The 18,444-nt window shown below is 42.0% G+C and overlaps 1 protein-coding gene across 11 annotated transcripts in view; it reads right to left on the bottom strand.

Annotated features, from left to right (window-relative positions):
• Nucleotides 1-18,444, bottom strand: part of FHIT (fragile histidine triad diadenosine triphosphatase) — a 1,491,711-nt gene that overhangs the window by 993,824 nt on the left and 479,443 nt on the right. Inside the window, exon 5 of one of the 11 annotated variants that reach the window (XM_082344849.1) lies at nucleotides 7,731-7,876. The exons of the other annotated variants lie outside the window; for them this stretch is intronic. The gene's annotated coding sequence lies outside the window, so the exon portion shown is untranslated. The remainder of the gene's footprint in view (nucleotides 1-7,730; nucleotides 7,877-18,444) is intronic. 11 annotated transcript variants of the gene reach the window in all.

Genomic DNA, 18,444 nt, shown 5'->3' with positions numbered 1-18,444 from the left:
CAAAAGCATAACTTCTACTGTTTTCAGAGCTTCTCCTGTGTCTGCAGTTTCTCAAAATAATTGGATGGAAATAATCCTTATTCGAGAGTGGCACATTTGGCATAGCATATTCTGCTACCCTTCAGATGTTTCTAGCATCCCTGCCTCTACAGACAAGATGGGAGTAACATACCCTCTCTCAGTTATGACAACTAAATAAGTCTCCAAACATTGCCAAATGTCTCTCGGGGACAAAACTGCTCCTGGTTGAGCACCACCTCTAACGTATTTAGGTTCCAAGAGATAAATTCATGCACCATACAACTATATAGTAACCTCTAACTTTTAAGAAAACTTACACTGACACCTTCAATATCACTGGTAGTTTATTTTGACAAAAATTTTATTGAGCACCTATTATGTGCCAAGTAGAAAGATGAATGGGAAAATACTGCCTCTGCCCTTGAGGAGGTCACAGACTAAGTGAAAGTGGCATTTTCACAGTCCTACGTCAAAGAGAAGGGTAATGTTCAGCTAACCATGTTTCCAGTAAGTATGAGAATACCCTTCTGTGTGACTAGACAGGCAAGAAGTCAGAGCATACCTCTTTGCTGTTAAAAGATTAGCACATATATCAGAGATGCTGTCATTTGATAAGGTGAATTTTTGGTTGTTTGGACGCATTTTAGTTGTTTGCTGCAGTTTGTTTATTGGTAGGCAGGGGAGCCTCCGACCAAAAGGACTGTCCCAGGAGGTTGTTTAGCCTGAGCATAAGCCAAGACAAAGAGCTCGGGAATGAGACTGCCACTTACTTGCTGTGTGACCCTTGGCAATGCATTAACCCCTCCAATCCTCAAGTCCTTTTCTATGAAAGGGAGATAATCATTGTAAAGTGGTTAGCACGATGCCTGTCATGAAGCAAAACCTCAGGAAACAAGAGCTATTATCATTGCTGCTGTTGGTATTGTAACCTCTCTATTTTATTACAGACTGCCCTTTTTTTTTGTGCTAAAATATACATAACATAGAATTTACCATTTTAACCGTTTGAAGTGTACAGTGCGGAGGCATGAAGTACATTCACACTGCTGTGCAACCATCAACACCATCCATCTCCAGTCCCCAAACTGAAACTCCCCTTTCCTCCCTTCCCCCATGAGTGTTTGTTTAAACCAGATCTTATCCACAAAAATACCTTTTGAGGAAATGAAGTCTAGGCTTTTGTTTGGCAAAGCCTCTCTCCTTGACTAAACTTCCTCTAATCCCTCCTTGCCTTGACCTTGTCTGGGTCTGGTGGCCCAGCTGTAGCAAGAATCTTGCTAAATCAGTTTAGCAAACAAACAAAGAAAGAAAAAAACACTTTAATCTTCCTCAACATCTGATCACATTCCCCATCCCCCACCCTTGGTATTTGATCACCTTGGCTGGCCTTCAGCAAGAACCCTTAGGTCAGTTTAGTAAGAATTACCCTTTTGCCTTAAAAAGTTCCCATCCACTGACCCCTATTCTGCCCCTTGACTCTAAATCCCCACTTGTCCATGTTTCATTTGGAATTGAACCCAGTTTATACTGAGGTTTCTTTTCCTCTATTGTAATAGTTCCAGAATAAAATCTGTTTTTACCTCTTTAGCTACTATCAGGCTCCAGCTGTCACATGTAAATGGAACTAAAGGCAATTCCCACAGTACCCTAGAAACAGAACAGAAACAGCACTTACAATGGCCATCTGGGGTTATGTTGATGAGTTTAGTATCCATCAGCCACCTCCTAGGAGTAACATGTAAGTGATTCATCTATCTTGAGGCAATAAACAGAGGATTCCAAACAAAAGCACAAAGGCTCCTGACTGTGGGGCCTGCCCATCATATTTACCATCACAAAAGCATTGACTGCACTCCCCACTTCTGTTAAGACTGGAGCATCTAATCAATTATTGGGGCGGGGCGTCGCCAAACTGTGACTTAATGGTATATTATTTTGAATTAAAGTTACTTAAGAAACGGCTAATGCAAGAGGGACTCTCTGACCCTCCTGTCCATCTCCCTGAAAGCAGGAAATAAGTCTCCCCTGTGAAAGGTGCACTCCCTGCATCTGGAGGTAGAAGGAAGGACCGGCACCCTTATCCCCAGAGACAGGGAACTCAGGCCTAGAAGCCAATGTAAACAAACCTTGTTACTTCTTTAATTCACTACTCCAAGCCCAAGCTCTGTTTAGATTCTTCACTAATTGAGCACCCAAAACCTGAGTTTCTTTGTCCTGTCAATTCCTCACAAATGTATTGTCTAAAAAGTATAAAGGCTGCCTGCTTTGGCCACTTCTTAAATCCCATTCCTATGAGACCTCCACGCACGTGAATTAAAATGTGTTTCTTTTTCTCCTGTTTATCTATCTTGTGTCAATTTTATTGTTAGTCTGCTCATAAGAACTCAAGAATGGTAGAGGGAGAAGTTTTCTCCCGGACACAATATTCCAGAAGGAACTCTGTTGACATATTCATTTGGTAGCCTGTAATTGGTGGGAAAAGACTAGTCGTTGGGCCTAAACTATCAAAGGCACTTACTTTCCCATAGAAAGTGAGCAAACTTCCTTCGTCAAGAATCCACGTGCTTTTGTAGAAGCATTCTAGGGGGAAAACTTCTGGTTTATAGCCAACCTCACAAAGTAGCTAAAGAGTTCCTAATTTCACCTCAAACCTCTGCTTCAGCACCTACTGAGCTGTGTCAAGTTATTTTCTATCCACTGTCATTCCTGATCCTATGGCAATTCAGTTTAAGGCGTTCGTAGACAGGAACCCTATCTGAGCTGTCAGCACCTGGCCTGATCATCTTCCAGCAAGTGGTCAGGCAGAAGCATGCAGCTCAGGATGCCCTGAAGCAGACTGTCGAGGAAACCGGCCGATGAGATGAGCATCTCCACTTGCACTCAGCTGATAACATATATGGTACTTCTGTCACCATCTGTCCAGGCCTATTGATCTTGTAACAGCCCCCAGGCACTTCAGTCTGGTGGCAGCTCTGTGACTTCTACCTGTGGATCACTTTGTCTCCATGCCCTTTCCTCTTCCCCTTCTTATCCATGCATTAGGACCTCGCCAAAATGTTACCTCCTTTGAGAAGCCTTTCCTATACCCGCTAAGGCAGAAGTGGAGATGGCTGTTTTGAAACAGAAACACACAAACAAATGAACAAAAACATTGAAATCTCCAAACTGAATCTGCACTTTATCTCAAAAGATGTGGTACGATGTATGGTGTAATGTACGGCAATTTTTTCCAAGTCTTAACAATACATCACAGTGACCTGGGGAATTTTTTTTAAATATGGATTCTCAGGCCCCACCCTGATTGAGACATTAGGCCACAAGCTTGTGGCCCAAGAAGGTATTTTGTTTTAAAGTTTCCCAAGATATTCTGATGTACAAAAGTACTGGAAACAGTAGGCAGGCATGCTACTGTGTGTCTTTAGGAAAGTCACTTTGCTTGCCTGAGACTGTTTCTCATTTGTAAAATTGCGGATAAGAATGCCCATCTCACAAGGTTTTGGAAAAGACCCACAGAGGGCAAGAGTGCAAAATCCTTGAATGATGATTCCTCAGCAAGTGGAGCTATGAGGATGACTACTACAGATTTCCTTAAAAAGCTGTTCTCCGCTTCTCAAAACCAATAGCCCAGTTTGCAAAACCTTCCTCTACTAGAGAACAATGTACCAAAGAGAAGACGGTTTCAAACCAGGATGACAGCCTGAAAAAAAATCAAAAGGGACATTGAGAAGGAGCCCATGTAGAAAGCAGGACATGAGCATGTAATTAGGTTTTTCTGAAGGCCTATATTCTTCATTCCCATTGCCATTTCTCCTGATTAAAAGGTTCCCCCAGTAGCTGAAACCATTAACATAAGTCCATCAAATGGTAGCTGTTGTGGAGAGGTACCCCACTCTGTTAAATTAGTCAGGCTTTTGTGTCTCTCATAGACTAATGCTTTAACACTTCACTACCTATAATAAAGTATATGCACCATAAGAAAAATGTGTTTTGTGACCAGCAGGCTATAACACAGTGTTCTGCTTATAGGAGCCATGGGTTTAATTGTATCCTAAGCTGATGATGAGTCACCACTCTGGCTTTTGGTTAAGGAGGCCAAACAACGACTCTGTAAACCTCAGCTCAGAGTGCCCCTGAGTCTGAGAAAAAATGCCTGATTATAGACTGTTTTGTATCACTTAAGGGTGTCAAACAATAGGATACCATGACAGTCAGGACTTAATCAAAATCCCCTGCAGAATAATTCCCCATAAAGAGGTGGTGGTGGGGAACTAGGAACCATTCCATAGCTCAGAGCTAGAGGGGAGAAAAATTGCTACACAGAAGTAAAAGAAGGTTGCCACCTACCACATCCACCCCTTCAGATGTCCGCCCTGGAGGCTAAACTGGGAGACAGATGAGACACCAGGCTTGGCGTCTCCCGTTTGGAAGGGCTAACTCTTAGAGGGCTCATCCTGGCTCCCTCCAGCCAGCACCAGCCGAGCAGAGTTCGAGGCACTGGAGCCTTACGATTACAAACACTGGCTTTGGAGGCCATGCATCCAGAATCAGAATCCACCCATTTAGCTGAGTTACCAGCTTCGGTCACCTTTTTTAGGTTCTGAGCTTCTGTCTCTATTTCAAAAATGGGAATAATAAAAACATGCAGCTTCTAAGGTCAGGGTGCAGATTGAATTTTATGGAAAGGACTTAACATGTGCTCAATAAGAAGCAGTTGATACCATTATTTTTTATTATTATTATTACTACCAAGGAACTATCAGCAAGTCTGAGTCTCCTATGAATGTTAGTCAAGAGCCACCAAGCTTCTATTATGTGGCGAGCACTGTGGTAGGTCTTGGGGACACAGGAGCAAACAGGACAGATACAATCTGCCCTTTTATGAAGCTTATGGTGTGTGTGTGTGTGTGTGTGTGTGTGTGTGTGTGTGTGTGTGCGTACTGGCCTGCACATTGTTTATAAACAAAACAAAACATGTAGCAAACATTTCAAAATTGGGTGACTTCACACAAAAGTCCAGATTTCTGGCTCTTTTTGAAAACATCAGAAAATCTGAGAGGAAGTGAGATCTCTCTCCACAGGCCAACCTGCTCCTCCAAAGCCCTCACAAGTCCCAAAACATAGCTCCAGCCTTCCGCCTGAGACGGGCTCACTGGTCTCCCTAATTAAGAGAGTAGAACGCTCTCAGGCTACACAAGATGAGGGGCCCCAGGGAACATGAGAGACAAGGAAGCTGAGGACACAGACCTAGAGGACCAGAACTGAAATGCAGGGAGGGAAAGGAGGACTGGTATCCACCCTCTGTCCCCGGGTTTATTTGTCTCTCGGCTCAGCTTGCTTGGTTTGGCTGGACACAGAAAACCCTGGAGGGGAATTCTGATTCCAACTTGCTCTATGCACAGCTAATTATTTGGGGCTCCCAGAAGGTTGGAGAGAACAATGACTTCCCCAGCAGTTACAGTTGGACTAGCTTAGTTCCTTTTCTTCGCCACAGGGGTCAGAACCATGTAAGGGGAGCTATTTGTTTTGGTCTTAAACCAAATCTGCCCTGGGACACAGACAGATGTTCTGACCTGAGACTAGGAAAGCCACTACTTCAATGCCTAGCAAAATTCTCCTCTCTTGCCTTCCTAGTCAGCCTCCAGACCCATAATATGCATTTTCCCTGTTTAAACTGTTTACTTCTCTCCTTTGCAAATAAGAAGTAATGTTCAGAAAAAAATACTATATGCCCAAGAATTGCATCCCTCCTCCCAAGTGAGATATTTCATGTTTCCTAGGAAGATGGGATAAAGACAAGCAGGGGAGCTAACTGGGATGGATCAGTGAAACTACAGAAGCTCATTTGTATACAACCTTCTAGTAAGTATCCACAACTTCATTCTAATAGGAAATGCATGACAAGTCCCTTAAAAACAAAGAAATAGGAGAGAAAAATACATGCTCCATAGTTGTGAACACTATAACAGACTGGAACAATCTTCCAGCAACCACACAGAGATTTTTCCTACATCCACCCAAAACTATTATCGTCAATGGTGTCCCCTCATTTCAAACAGAATGAAATGGATTTAGTTGGCTGCTACAGGCTGTTTCTAGCCTTCCTGCATCTAAAGACATTTTCACTCTCAGCCTTTCCAGTAGGGATTCATTTGGATTTCTTGTCAACTATCCTTCAAAGACAAGGTAAGACCTATTTTCTGATTAAACTTATACTCAATTTTATTTGTTTACCCAATCATCTAATACCTATTTATTGACTGCCTCCTAAGAGCCAGGCACTTTGTTAGGTGCTGAAGATATAAATGTGAGTCAAAACAAAGACAGGCCTTGCCCTCAAGGAATCCAGGGGAGGCAGATAATCAAAAGACCTCACCAATATAAAACTGACCTTCTGAAAGGTGCCCAAGGAGAGGTATCTGGTACCAGGAGGACCCATTACATAGAAGGAGTCCAGTTAAGGGGGTATAACAGAGGCAAAGAAAGTGTCCCAGAAGAAATAACACTTGAGCTGAAATTTATAGGCTGTAGGTACCAGATAAGCAAAGGCCCTGTAATGAGACTGAGTAGAGTGAATATAGGGACTGAATAAAGGCCAGCCTGATTGGAGTGGAGAATCCACAAGGGATGGAGTGATGAAGAAGAGTATTAATGGTGACCATGCAAGGCTTTATGGTCCACATCAAGAATTTTGAGCAATGGGAAGCCATTTTGGGGATTTTAAGCAGGGTGCAGTGGTAGTAGTTGATATAACCATATTTATGCTTTGAAAAAAATGGATTTGTGTAGAGGGGAGGCAGAGTGATTTCAGGTAGGCCAGTTAGTCTAGAATTTGGATGGTCTGGTGCTGGAGGTGATGGAGTAGAGGTGACACATTCTAACAATACTTTGGGACCAACCCAATGTGCCAGATGCATCTCAATGGCCCAAGACAGGTACTATTAATATACTTCCTGGTGCTGTGAAGCTGAGTAAAGATTTTTTTTTTTTTTTGGCCACATCGCACGGCTTGTGGGATCTTAGTTCCCCAACCAGGGATTGAACCCGGGCCCAGGCAGTGCAAGCACCAAGTCCTAACCACTGAACCACCAGGGAATTCCCAAGACATTTAGAAAGACCAAACCAAATAGGACCTGAGCACATCTAGACTCCCTCATCCCCAGCAGCAGGGTACCACTATGCGCTCTGAGCCATCATAGCTCTGTATTTGAATTTACTAATTCTGAGAAAGACTCCACAGGAAAACCAATTAAATAGGCAGGGAAGAAAACACCATTGAGCACTGGAAAGAAAGATGATAACAAGCAGGTCTCAGTGGAAGTCGGTAAATGTTGAATTTCCATACTAGTGTCATTAGCACTGTTGCTGATTTTTTTTTTTAATATTTTGGTTAATCAAAACTATGGGTCAATCAACTGTTCCATAATGACAGCTTCTGTGGTCATAAATCCTTGCTATCGCCTGCAGCTGACACGGTCTCAGTCCACGGGAGAATAAGCAGCAAAAGACTAATGTTTCTCTTCATTTCCCCCAAAGGGAGTTAGGCAATGCGTAATAAAAGAATATAAATTATTCACAATGCTTTCTTGAAGTTTATGATTCATGGTTTGGAAGAAATAATGGACGAAGGGGAGAGGTGGGAAACAGAATGCTGAATGAGAAAATTTCTTTTGAAAATGGAAGGATGAGTTTCTGAGGTAGACCAAACTCACCACACACAGGGCTTCGGGCTTCTCAGCAGTAGCCTCTGGTTCTTTCACAGAATGGTTCACTCACTCCTTACATTTGTTTGGACAATCCTTATTAAACTGTGGTCACCTGAGGAGGGCTCAGTGTCCACCAATCCAGTTTCTCTAGACTTTGGTGAAGATGGAGAGAGGAAGAGAAAAATGGAGAGGAAGGTTAGAGAGAGGTCAAGTCTAGCTGTGTGACAAAGTACTGAGGGAGTGGAAGGAAAAAAGTGTATCATCTGGTGGAGGAGAGAGGACATCTGTTTGGTTTTACTTTTAGGAAATAACAGACATCAGTATAGTAAAACATATGAAAGCGGATAGGAGCAGTAGGGTTGTTTGTTGGTTGGTTTGTTTTGATAAAGTTAATTCATATATCAAACCCCACAAAATGGAGGCTGCCCCAGTGGCCCAGCCCATGTCATAAATCTAAAGCTAGGTCAGCCCACACTTACAGGAAACACCTGTTAAGGGAGCCTAACACACACCAAATCACAATCCTCCAACTCGGCTTTAGAGAGCTCACCTTACCCTAGAAAACAGGACCTGCTCTCCTTACAAGCAAATCCCTGACCTTCTAGCCCATCATGCCATTTCCGTGTCACTGTTTCCAATCATCTGTAAAACTCGCTCTTGCCCAAAATCCCTCAAGAGGGGTGCTCCACTGCTCTGCACTGTAATCCCCCAATCCATGAATTGTTTTCCCTTGAATAAAGGACATCAAATGCATTACTAAATCATTTTAGTTTTGTCATTTGACAGTTTGTTTGTTTATAAATATGGCCTGGATTAGATATATAGCTCTCCTTCACAGTTTCTAAGAAATACAAGTAAAGGATTTCAGCAATTTTGAAACTTTGCTCTCTTGCCAAACTAGGTTTCCTTGACAGGAAATGCTGAGACTAAATCATGTGCATCTGCTCTTTATAAAGGCTAGAAACACATTTATTGAACCTACCAGATGCAGGCACTGTACTGGGCACTATTAATGGTAGAAATAATTGAAAAATCCTTCATGATCCAGCCTTGGCTTACCTTCCTAGTTTTATCTCTTGCTAGTTCTCCTTCAAAACCAAGACCACAGCCATTTTGTACTGCAATTCACAGAACATTTTGTTCTGCTTCCCCTCTTTATTTATAAACATGTTTCTTTCTGCACTGAAAGCTCTCCCTCATTCATCCAGCTGCACTGCACCTCCCCACCTGCACCTGGCCAATGCCTACATTCTTCCTGTCTCAGTTTGGATGTCACTTCCTCAGAACGCTGTCCAGAATTCCGAAGTGAGTCAGGTGTCCCTACTCTGGGCTCTCAATGGGTTTATCTCAACCTAGTCTAGGTAGCATTCAATGATAATTAGATGGTGGGAAGCTTTTTGATAGTAGGGACTAAGTCTTTGTCATTCTTGCATCCCCAGGCCATAGCACCCCATGAGACACAAACAAAATACCCATTAAATCTCTGATGAATGAATAAAGATATGCAATACTTGATGCCCAATTTCAAGGAACTTTCAGTGTAATTAATAAAGATACAACCTTTTGAAATACAACACAGCACAAGGCATATAAAATAAGTGCCTCTTGTATAACAAAGTAGGTATTCAGAGGAAGCAAAGATTACTTTTGGCTGGGGTGATGGGCGCAACAGCAGTAAGAACAATTCCATGTTTATAACACAAGCACTGTTAGTTGTTTTCATAAATATCCCTGTAACATGATACTATTATCCCCATTAACAAATGAGGAACCCAAGGTTCAGAGAGGTTAAATGATTTTTCAAAGTTACAAAGCTAGTAACCAGCAAAGCCGGGATTTGAATTCTGAACACAAGATTTCAAAACACTGAGAATGAATCGGAAGGTGAGTTGCCCATGGAAAAGGGAAAACATAGATAAAGGCACTTTGGAACCATGCATATCCTGGGGACTAAAGAGAAAGATCAAGCTGATGGTATGTAGGAATACCGAGGACACCAACGCTAGAAAGTGAGTAACTAGATTGTCAGGGACCCTGCATGCCAGGCTAAGGAACTTGCATCAGTTTATGGCCACCAAGGAAGCACTGGTAGCTTTAGAGTAGAGGAAACATGACTGGAGATGAGTCTTTGAAAGATTTATCAAGCAGTGGGACACAGGCTGGACTGGGAGACAAAAGGGGGGTTTGCAGAGAAGGAAGAAACTCAGAGCCTAGTGCAACTCTTTAAAGGCACTGATCTCTGGGAATGGAGTAGAAAGGATGGACGCAAGCCATCCTGTGAGAGAAGAAACAAACAGCCATTGAGAGCTGAGTTACTGTGGGTCTGAAAGAGAAAGGAACTAAAAGAGACTTAAGAGTATTAAGCCAAAATGACAGGGACACTAATGAGGAAGTCAGCCAAGAGAAGAAGTACCATAGAAGGTACTGGTTTGAGGAGAAACTTTAACATGCTGAAAAAAGACACTGCAGGGAAAATCCTCAGGAAACAGTTGGAAATGTGGGACCAGAGAACCAGAGAACGACCACCGTAAGAAATGCAACTTGGGGGCCATTTGCCTTAAGGTGCAAATGGAAGCCATAGAAAATGTGCCTATGTCTTCAAGGGCTGAGGAATAGAAAAAGGGGGTTGGAAAGTGTGCAACAAATCTTAGTTAACACTCACATTTAGATGGCAGGAATATGAAGATTAACAAGTAAAAGATGTTAAAGAATAAGATCTAAATGCCCAATATGAACCAGGCACTATGCCAGAAACTTTTTACATGTTATTCGATGAGGTCTGTACTATCTTTATCTTATAAACACTCAGGCTGAGGAGTAATGTATCTTGCCCAAGGCCGTACAACTGGTTAGTGACATAGGTGGGTTCAAAACTATGTTTATCTGACTTGGGGAGCATCTCACTCATGTCACGCTGCCTCCCTGAACAGGGCCGTGGTATGGAGGCCATTGGAGGGGAAGAATTTTCAGGAGTGGACAGGATGAACTCAGGCAGGGGCAATGAGGACTGAGAAGAGGCCACTGAGTTTAGAGACCCACCTCTCAGTGAGAGCTGTGATATAAGACCTAAAATCGAACCTCAATATTATATGCTGCCTTGACAGCTGGGGAAAATCAGGATGGTCTCCAATGGCCCAACCACAAGTTCCTCTTCCCATTCTGCTCCTGGGGATTAAAGTCCCCTAGCCAAGCAGCTCTCCTTATCATGCGGACCAGGCACAGTTCCTGTTAACCCTGAATAATGGGGTTCAGTTTCCTGTCAGCCTCTGGAATGATTCAAATAAGCCAATTACATCTTCTTGCAGGAACCAAGGGTCACCCACCCCCTTGATACTGCCTCTCACAGCCTCTGGTTTTTCACTCTGTTCCCAAGTGCGACCATCTTGGGGCTTTGTGTGGTGTGCAGCACCCTCTTCCCCTAGGCTGTGAGCATATGTGACTGATAAACTGCTGTCAGTCTCCCCTGTCCAGTGTTGGAGGTTGTGTGTTTGGCCATCCCCATATCCCTAGGGTGGAAATCTCTCCCTCACCAACGGGGTAAACAGACGGTGATTAAAACAATAGAGGACTCCAAAGTGTTCCCTGTGGACATTACATGGGTAAAATACTTCACTTTAACAAGTATTAGCTTTACTACAAGTGAAGAAATCTGAGAAATGAATGAATTTTCTAGTTTTAGACAAGAGGAAACTGAGGGACAGACGGGTTAGACGGCTACCCTGAGTTACAGAGTAGTAAATTCTTTCATTTTAATGCTGTATTCTTCTCCAATATTTTCTTGACAAGCTCCTGTCCAGATGCTGCATAAGAATCACATGTATCCAGAATTTACAGAAAGCTATTATAAGCAATAAGAGAAAGGCAAAAAGCCTAACAGAAAAACAGGAAAAAAGATATGAATGGGTAACTCACAAAAGTAGAAATAGAAATGGACAATAATGGGGACATGTTCAACCTCATTATTAATCAAAGAAATTCAAACAAAAATCACAATGAAACATTTCTTTGTATCTTTCAGGGTGACAAAGATTAAGAAGATTTACACTATCCAGCGTTAGTGATGTTAAAAGGAATTGAAGACTCTCATATGCAGATGGGATGAGTAGAAATCAGTACCTTTTTGAAAGACAAAGGAGCAACTCCCATAAAATTTTTAATTATATTTTCATATAATTTAATTTCTAGGATTATATCTCAAAGAAACAACTTGTCAAGTCCATGAAGATGTATGTATGAGGATGTTTGTTCTATTGTTCTTTGCAATATTGAAAACCCAGAAACAATCTTAATGTCCATCAACAGGGCATTGGCTAAATAAATGTGCTTTACCTATAAAATGGATTACTATGCAGTCTTTTAAAACAATGATGTAGATGCATATTTATCAACATAGAAGGATGATATTAGGTTAAAAAAAACTAGCTTACAAAACTGCATGTGGATTATTATACATATAAAATTTTGTATATTTCTATATACATGCATAGTGGGACACTTGGAATGAAATTTACACAATTTAAATATCAAATATATAATACAACTATCTAATTTTCAGGTGACTCTTACTCTCTTCTTTAGTTTATCCCAAAGGCACATATCAATAATTGAGGGGGGGAAAAAAACTTTCTCATTTTGGGGGAAAAAAATACTTTGAGCAATGAATATTTCCCTTCAAAAAGAAAATGTATACTTCAGGAAGAAATTACACAAATCCTACAGCATGTTTTGATTTTGTATTTATATTTGTTTTCCGACAGATAAATGTGAAATCCTGGAAAGAAGGGACTCAACCATGCACTGGGTTTCTCATAGGAAGTACATATATTAACTGAGGCTTTTGTGCCCCTAGCGGGAGGCTGTGGATAAAAAGTGAAAACCAGAAGGAGCCTGGGTTCAGTAGGCGCTGGTCAGCCCCTCTCTGATTGAAAAGGACACCTGAGTGGTAACCAGTGCGATTCCCATTCCGAGTTCTCAGCAGCGGCTAATTTTTTGCCTTTGACCTTGCCAACTATTCACACCTACGCTTTGATAAGTCCCACTCTTGGAGCTTTCACCTCTTGACAGCAAATGATGGTGTTTCAAAATCCCATTTGTGCCTGTTCGCTGTTAGAAAGTTTTGTGTAAGGCACATGTGACCTACAAAATATATTTCTCAAAACTTAACTCTCTGAGAAATCAGTTACTGATTTATCTCCCAATTCTATCACCCAGAAGAGGGCAAAAGGTGACAAAACAGAGCCCACAGAGAGTTTAATTCAGAAAGACAGGCACTTAATTTAGTTATTCTGAAAAATAAGAAACCCTACTATGTCACTTCAGAAATTTCAAAATAGAGATCTCTGTGTATCCCATTAGGCATCTGTCATGCTCCCAATAATATTACTTGTGACAGCTCTAAGAGAAGCAAAATACACTGGCCTCCTAGGTCTTTAAGAATGCACAACTTAATCCATCTGGAAATAGTTGTGTCGTTGACCCTAGGGTTCTTTATATTAGAACAAAGTCAGACACGAACTCTGAGGCGGTTCCGGAATATTATATGAGGGTGAATTACGGGCAGTCACACAACCTAGCATTGTCCTTTAAAGCGTTTTTATGAGGCAGAGCCAAAGGCTGGCAAACCTCTCCTTCACCACAGAGGAAATCTAGGCTAAAAAGAAAAATAAGAAGTTTATGAACTATTAAAAAGATAAAGCTGCAGAGTTAGGGAGTTATGGATTAAGTTCCGATCCATTAATTCTTTTATTCCCTGATTTAGAGGTGGCTGAAAACGTGCGGCCCTCTGGTGGGTGACAGAAACACTCCCGTGCACAGGGGCCAGAAAGGAAAGGCTGGCACAGTAGGGGGTGGACCCACTTGTTCGGATGATCATTTATACGGGAATCTGGAATTCAGTAATCTCACATCCCCCTGTAAGGGAAAGATCCACTCCCCAATTTCATTTGGGAGTTCTATTGCATTAAGCAATATTCTGTTTGGCCAGACATGCCATTCTTCTCCTGAAGGAAATTAATTTCTTGACTTTTCCAGCTAATATAATCCCAATTCAGCGCTTAAAGTTTTCTCAGGGCGCTATTAGATGAAATAAAGTCTAAAGCACCTCTTGTGGGACCTCACAAGGCACAGATGGAAACAATAGAGGAAAAACAAGTTGAAGAGGGGAAGGTGGGGACGGGCAGGGGGTGAGGAGATTCGGTGTTAACCTTCCCCTCAAAAGCCACATATGTGATTTGTTAAGTGTTCTATAATCTTAACTCTTGGCTGAATAGAGCTGTTTTATGATTTCCATAGGAAATATATTTTTAAGCAAGTAAGTTCTCTGAACAGGATAAATAAAAGATTACAAGAAAAAGAAACACAGTGGTTTCTGGTTGTTTAAAAGGCAACTCAAAAAGCCTTCACCTGCAAAAGGAAAAGGTCAGGATCAATAAAAGGGCCTTTCCTTTAGAAAGAGATCTGTTTTCAATTTAACACAAATAAACCCTTCTGGTGGGCCTTCTGAAGACCAAGGAAACATCAAACTGTATAAGGGATCTGGTCTTGCCAGGAAAATAAAATTTCTCCATTTGAAATTCTCCAACAACATCAAAACAAAACAGAACAAACCTAACCCCCACCCTACCCCCTTCCTCAGCCCTCTGCCTGACAGCCGAAGGCTGATTACCCTGAAAAATAGAAACAAGTCCTCAAATATAAACATGTTACTACTCATAGGTACAATTTTATACTAAAAGTGGCTTTCTAGAGACATCATCTTAAGTGTGATGTTACAGGGGAATCCCACGTATTAGGAGAGTCTGGCTTGGAAAATACTGCAGGATACTGATGAGCATCTTTGATGACAAAACATCCACTCTTAAAGGTACCTTGGTCAAACCACCGCATCTTGTTCTTCTAATAGGCCCAGTTGCCTTTGTGAAGTATTGGCTCAGCTACTGTGAAGAGGCACTTTTACTATCTTTTTGAGATAGGCAATGAATGACATTTTTTCTCAGCCTCATTTCCCTTCACAAATCTGAATGCTTCCTGCAGTGGTACTGTTGTTCTGAACATCAATCCCTTCTACACACACATACACACATCACATACACCACACACATATGCACACACACCATACACACATGTGCATACCATGCACACATACACAAGCATCATATACCATACACCAACACCACACACATCCCCACACACACAATTCTAATTGATGAATTCATAAACCTGACAGTCGCCCATTGCTGCAACCTCAGTTCTGTCCAATTCCTAGCTCTTACTACTATACCTTCTCCCCTTGTCCCTTTCTCTCAAGAAAGCATATTAGAATGCAAGGGAGTCAGAATCTTAACCGTAAATCTGCTCTCAACTGTAAGAAAAAAGTAAGTCATTTTCATCCTTAAGCAATTTAAATATTATTAGAGAAACCATCACTACCCACCAGTGAAATTCAGCATCAAAGTTAGTCTCCTGCCTGGAATGACCTCCCCCCACCCTCCCCCACACACTCTTCTTCAACCATATAAATCCTACCAGTATCTCAAGGTCCATCTACTTGGTAAACAAAAATCCTTCAAACTCCCCTCGCTAGACTCTACCAGAGCTCACAAACGCAAGCTTGCAAGAGCCAGGGGGGTTAATTTGTTTGCTGCAAGCCAGTTTTCAGACATACGCATTCACTGCTGAGCAGTGGAGACACCGCAGCCAGAGAGCACGTACCCCGCCTGAAGGGCCAGAAGCCGGTCAGCCCCACCCATTGCTGCCATATGCGAACGCGGGCCCATGGCCACCTAATCTTCCAATGTTTTAAGAGAAGCCAAAAATCTGCATTTTATGTGAAATATCCCAATTGTAAATGTTGGCTCAATTAAGAAAGATAAGAGGACAACAACGCTGTGATCTGCACTGGACCCGTGAAACCACTAATTTGCAACCTCTGGTCTCTATCAAACACATGAAGCTTAACAATGAATGACACCTGTGTAAAGAGGTGTGTTGTACGTGTGTCTTAGATCACCAGTTAGAAAGACATAGACAAATTTATGTAACATGTAACTTGAAAATAAAGCAGGGCTTTATCTAGTTGTCTTCAACTTTAGCTTAAGTTTCAAATAATGGAAGAAGGGCCTGAGATATTTATATTTAAAAAAGAAGGACATTGGTCAAAAAAGTTCAGGAACACTGAGCCTGGTGGTAAGGCACTGGAGGGCAGAGACTATACCCTTACCTCTTTCATTCAGCATGTATCAAGAGTGCTAACTATATAGGTTTTAATGGAACTGATCTGAATATTTAAGGAACCAGATTCCAGACAACCATTTCATGCATTAGAAATTTAATTTTGCAAGATTGCCTATATAGTACCAATATATTCCCCAACTGTCAGCAAAGGATCCTGTTCTTCAGTCAGATCTTACCTGCACCTAAATATTTTTACTTTATAATCTTAATAGTTCTAAATTCATCTAACAGAGTAAAGAAAAATGCCTGGCACAAAAAATGCATTCACAGCATATTAGTTAAACTTAAGTAAAAAGAAATAAACAAAAGATGAAACTTCCATGCCTCTTGTCTCTCTGCAGAGTAGAGTGCCCTGTGGCTTGGGCTTCTTTTATCAAAAGAATACCCATACATTTTTGTCACATAAACTTACTTGGTTTTCCTTGTGTAATGGGGTGAGTATTGTACAAGGTTTCAATGTCTTTTTTTTTCCAACTCAAATTGTCCCTTAGAGGCTCAAAGTACTAACAAAGTGCTTCGCTGCATGAAAGTGCTGTCTGCATTTGTCTGGCAAATATGATGCTAGCTGGGAAGTCTGATGGGTCTGTAACTGTCACAGGCACAACTGAGCTCCAGGCTGCTTCCACCAGAAAGCGAATTCAACTTCATAAAGAAAAGTGTGGACAGGAAAGCCTCCTAGCAAGATTCCCAGTAACCAGAATATGGACATGAGATCCAAAGACTAATAAAACATGGATTGGGGAGAGGGTATTGATGAAGCAGCAGCCTAAGGAGAGAAGAGGGAGGATTTGTGCCTGTTTTTATAGAAGGGAAAGTAGTGATGGGCCCAGAGAAAAGAGAAAGATTTCTGCTATCACCTGTAGTCCTAGAACAACTCTAGGAATTAGACCACATTACCCTTGCATCTACAGATAATGGAAACAGGCTCAGAAAGGCTGGGTAACTTGTTCACAGTCTTTCCCAGCCAGTTAGTGGCCTAACTGGAGTTCGGCCAGGTCTTTTTGGCTCTAAAGCTCAAGCCTAGGGACTTCCCTCGTGGCGCAGTGGTTAAAACTCCGCGCTCCCAATGCAGAGGGCTGGGGTTCGAGCCCTGGTCAGCAAACTAGATCCCACATGCATGCCGCAGCTAAGAGTTCACGTGCCACAGCTAAGGTGCCGGCGAGCTGCAACTAAAGAGCCGGCGAGCCGCAACTAAGAAGCCCACCTGCCACAACTAAGACCCGGTGCAACCAAATAAATAAATATAAAATAAAATAAAGCTCAAGCCTAGTCGCTATATAACACCAGCTTCCAACAAGTCACCAAGACAGTCAACGGCACTCAATTAGTTATGCTGTGAAACTACAGATTAGGGATAGGGTATTGTTCCTTTTTTTAGCTTAATTTTGTTACAGACATAATACACCAGCCATAAAAAACAATCTGCCAAGCTATAGAAAATCAGCCCTGCTGCTAGTAAATGTGTTTTATTCAAACATATATCAAGCGCTTAATATATTTAAGATTCCCCAGATACTAGAGAGATAGAAATTCAAATACACTCAAGATAAGCTCAAAGGTAACCTTTTTTAAAAAACTGCATAAATGGAAAGATATTTTCATTGAATGGAATGTTTGTTCACTCAATTGCCAAATATTTATTGAGAAACTACCTGGGTCAGAAATTGTCCTAGGTTCTGAGGAGGACAGAGTGACAGAGAAGACAGAGAGGGCCCACGCCTGGAAGAAACTTGCTTTGCTTTAGAATCAGACTAAACAAAGCAAAGGAGACAGAGAGGAAGGAGCCATTTATGGTTTGCAATAAATGCTGTGAAGCAACTACTAGGGTGCCCTGACAGAGAATAAATGGAGGACATCCTTTAGACAGGGAGGACAGGGAGGGCCTCCCTGAGGTGATGATGTTCAAATGATAAGTTCTGAATCAGGAGAAGAAATCAACCATGTAATGGGTTGAGGAAAGAAAGGGTGTTCCAACCAGAGGGTTAGGAGTATACAAAGAGCCAGTGAGGACAATGAGCTTAGTTTATTCTGGGAATCAAAAGCAGATCACTGCCAGTAGGTGCAGCAAGCCAGGGTGGGCTGGGTACTATGAGCAGAGGGGGAGAGGTGGGTGGGAGCCAGTCAGACCATCATGGGTCTCATACATCACTGGAGTGAGCCTGGATTTTATTCTAAGCTCAATGGAAAGCTGTTGAATGATTTGGTCTTAAACTAGGGACCACTGTGAACAGATGGATGGTTTTATTTTAGCTGATATGTGAAGTGTGGGTGAGAAGGGAACTAGTGTGGAAGTGGGAGACGAGGCTGTAGCTGGAAAGATAGCACTTGGATGTTCTGCTGGATGCCTGCCATTCGCCCTCCAGATCTTCCCTTCACCGCTTCCTATCCTGTTGTCTACCGCAGAGGCTGGCTTATATGGATAGCAGCCAAGGGTTCCCTTGCCTTCTGACTTCCAGTTGTGTTCAGCCAGTGGGAAGCCCCAGCCAGA

Source organism: Balaenoptera borealis (assembly GCF_965194805.1).
Source record: "Balaenoptera borealis genome assembly, chromosome: 12".
Classification (NCBI taxonomy): Eukaryota; Metazoa; Chordata; class Mammalia; order Artiodactyla; family Balaenopteridae; genus Balaenoptera; species Balaenoptera borealis.
The sequence above is the reverse complement of the archived record's forward strand: the minus strand, read 5'-3'. Positions and strand labels throughout refer to the sequence as shown.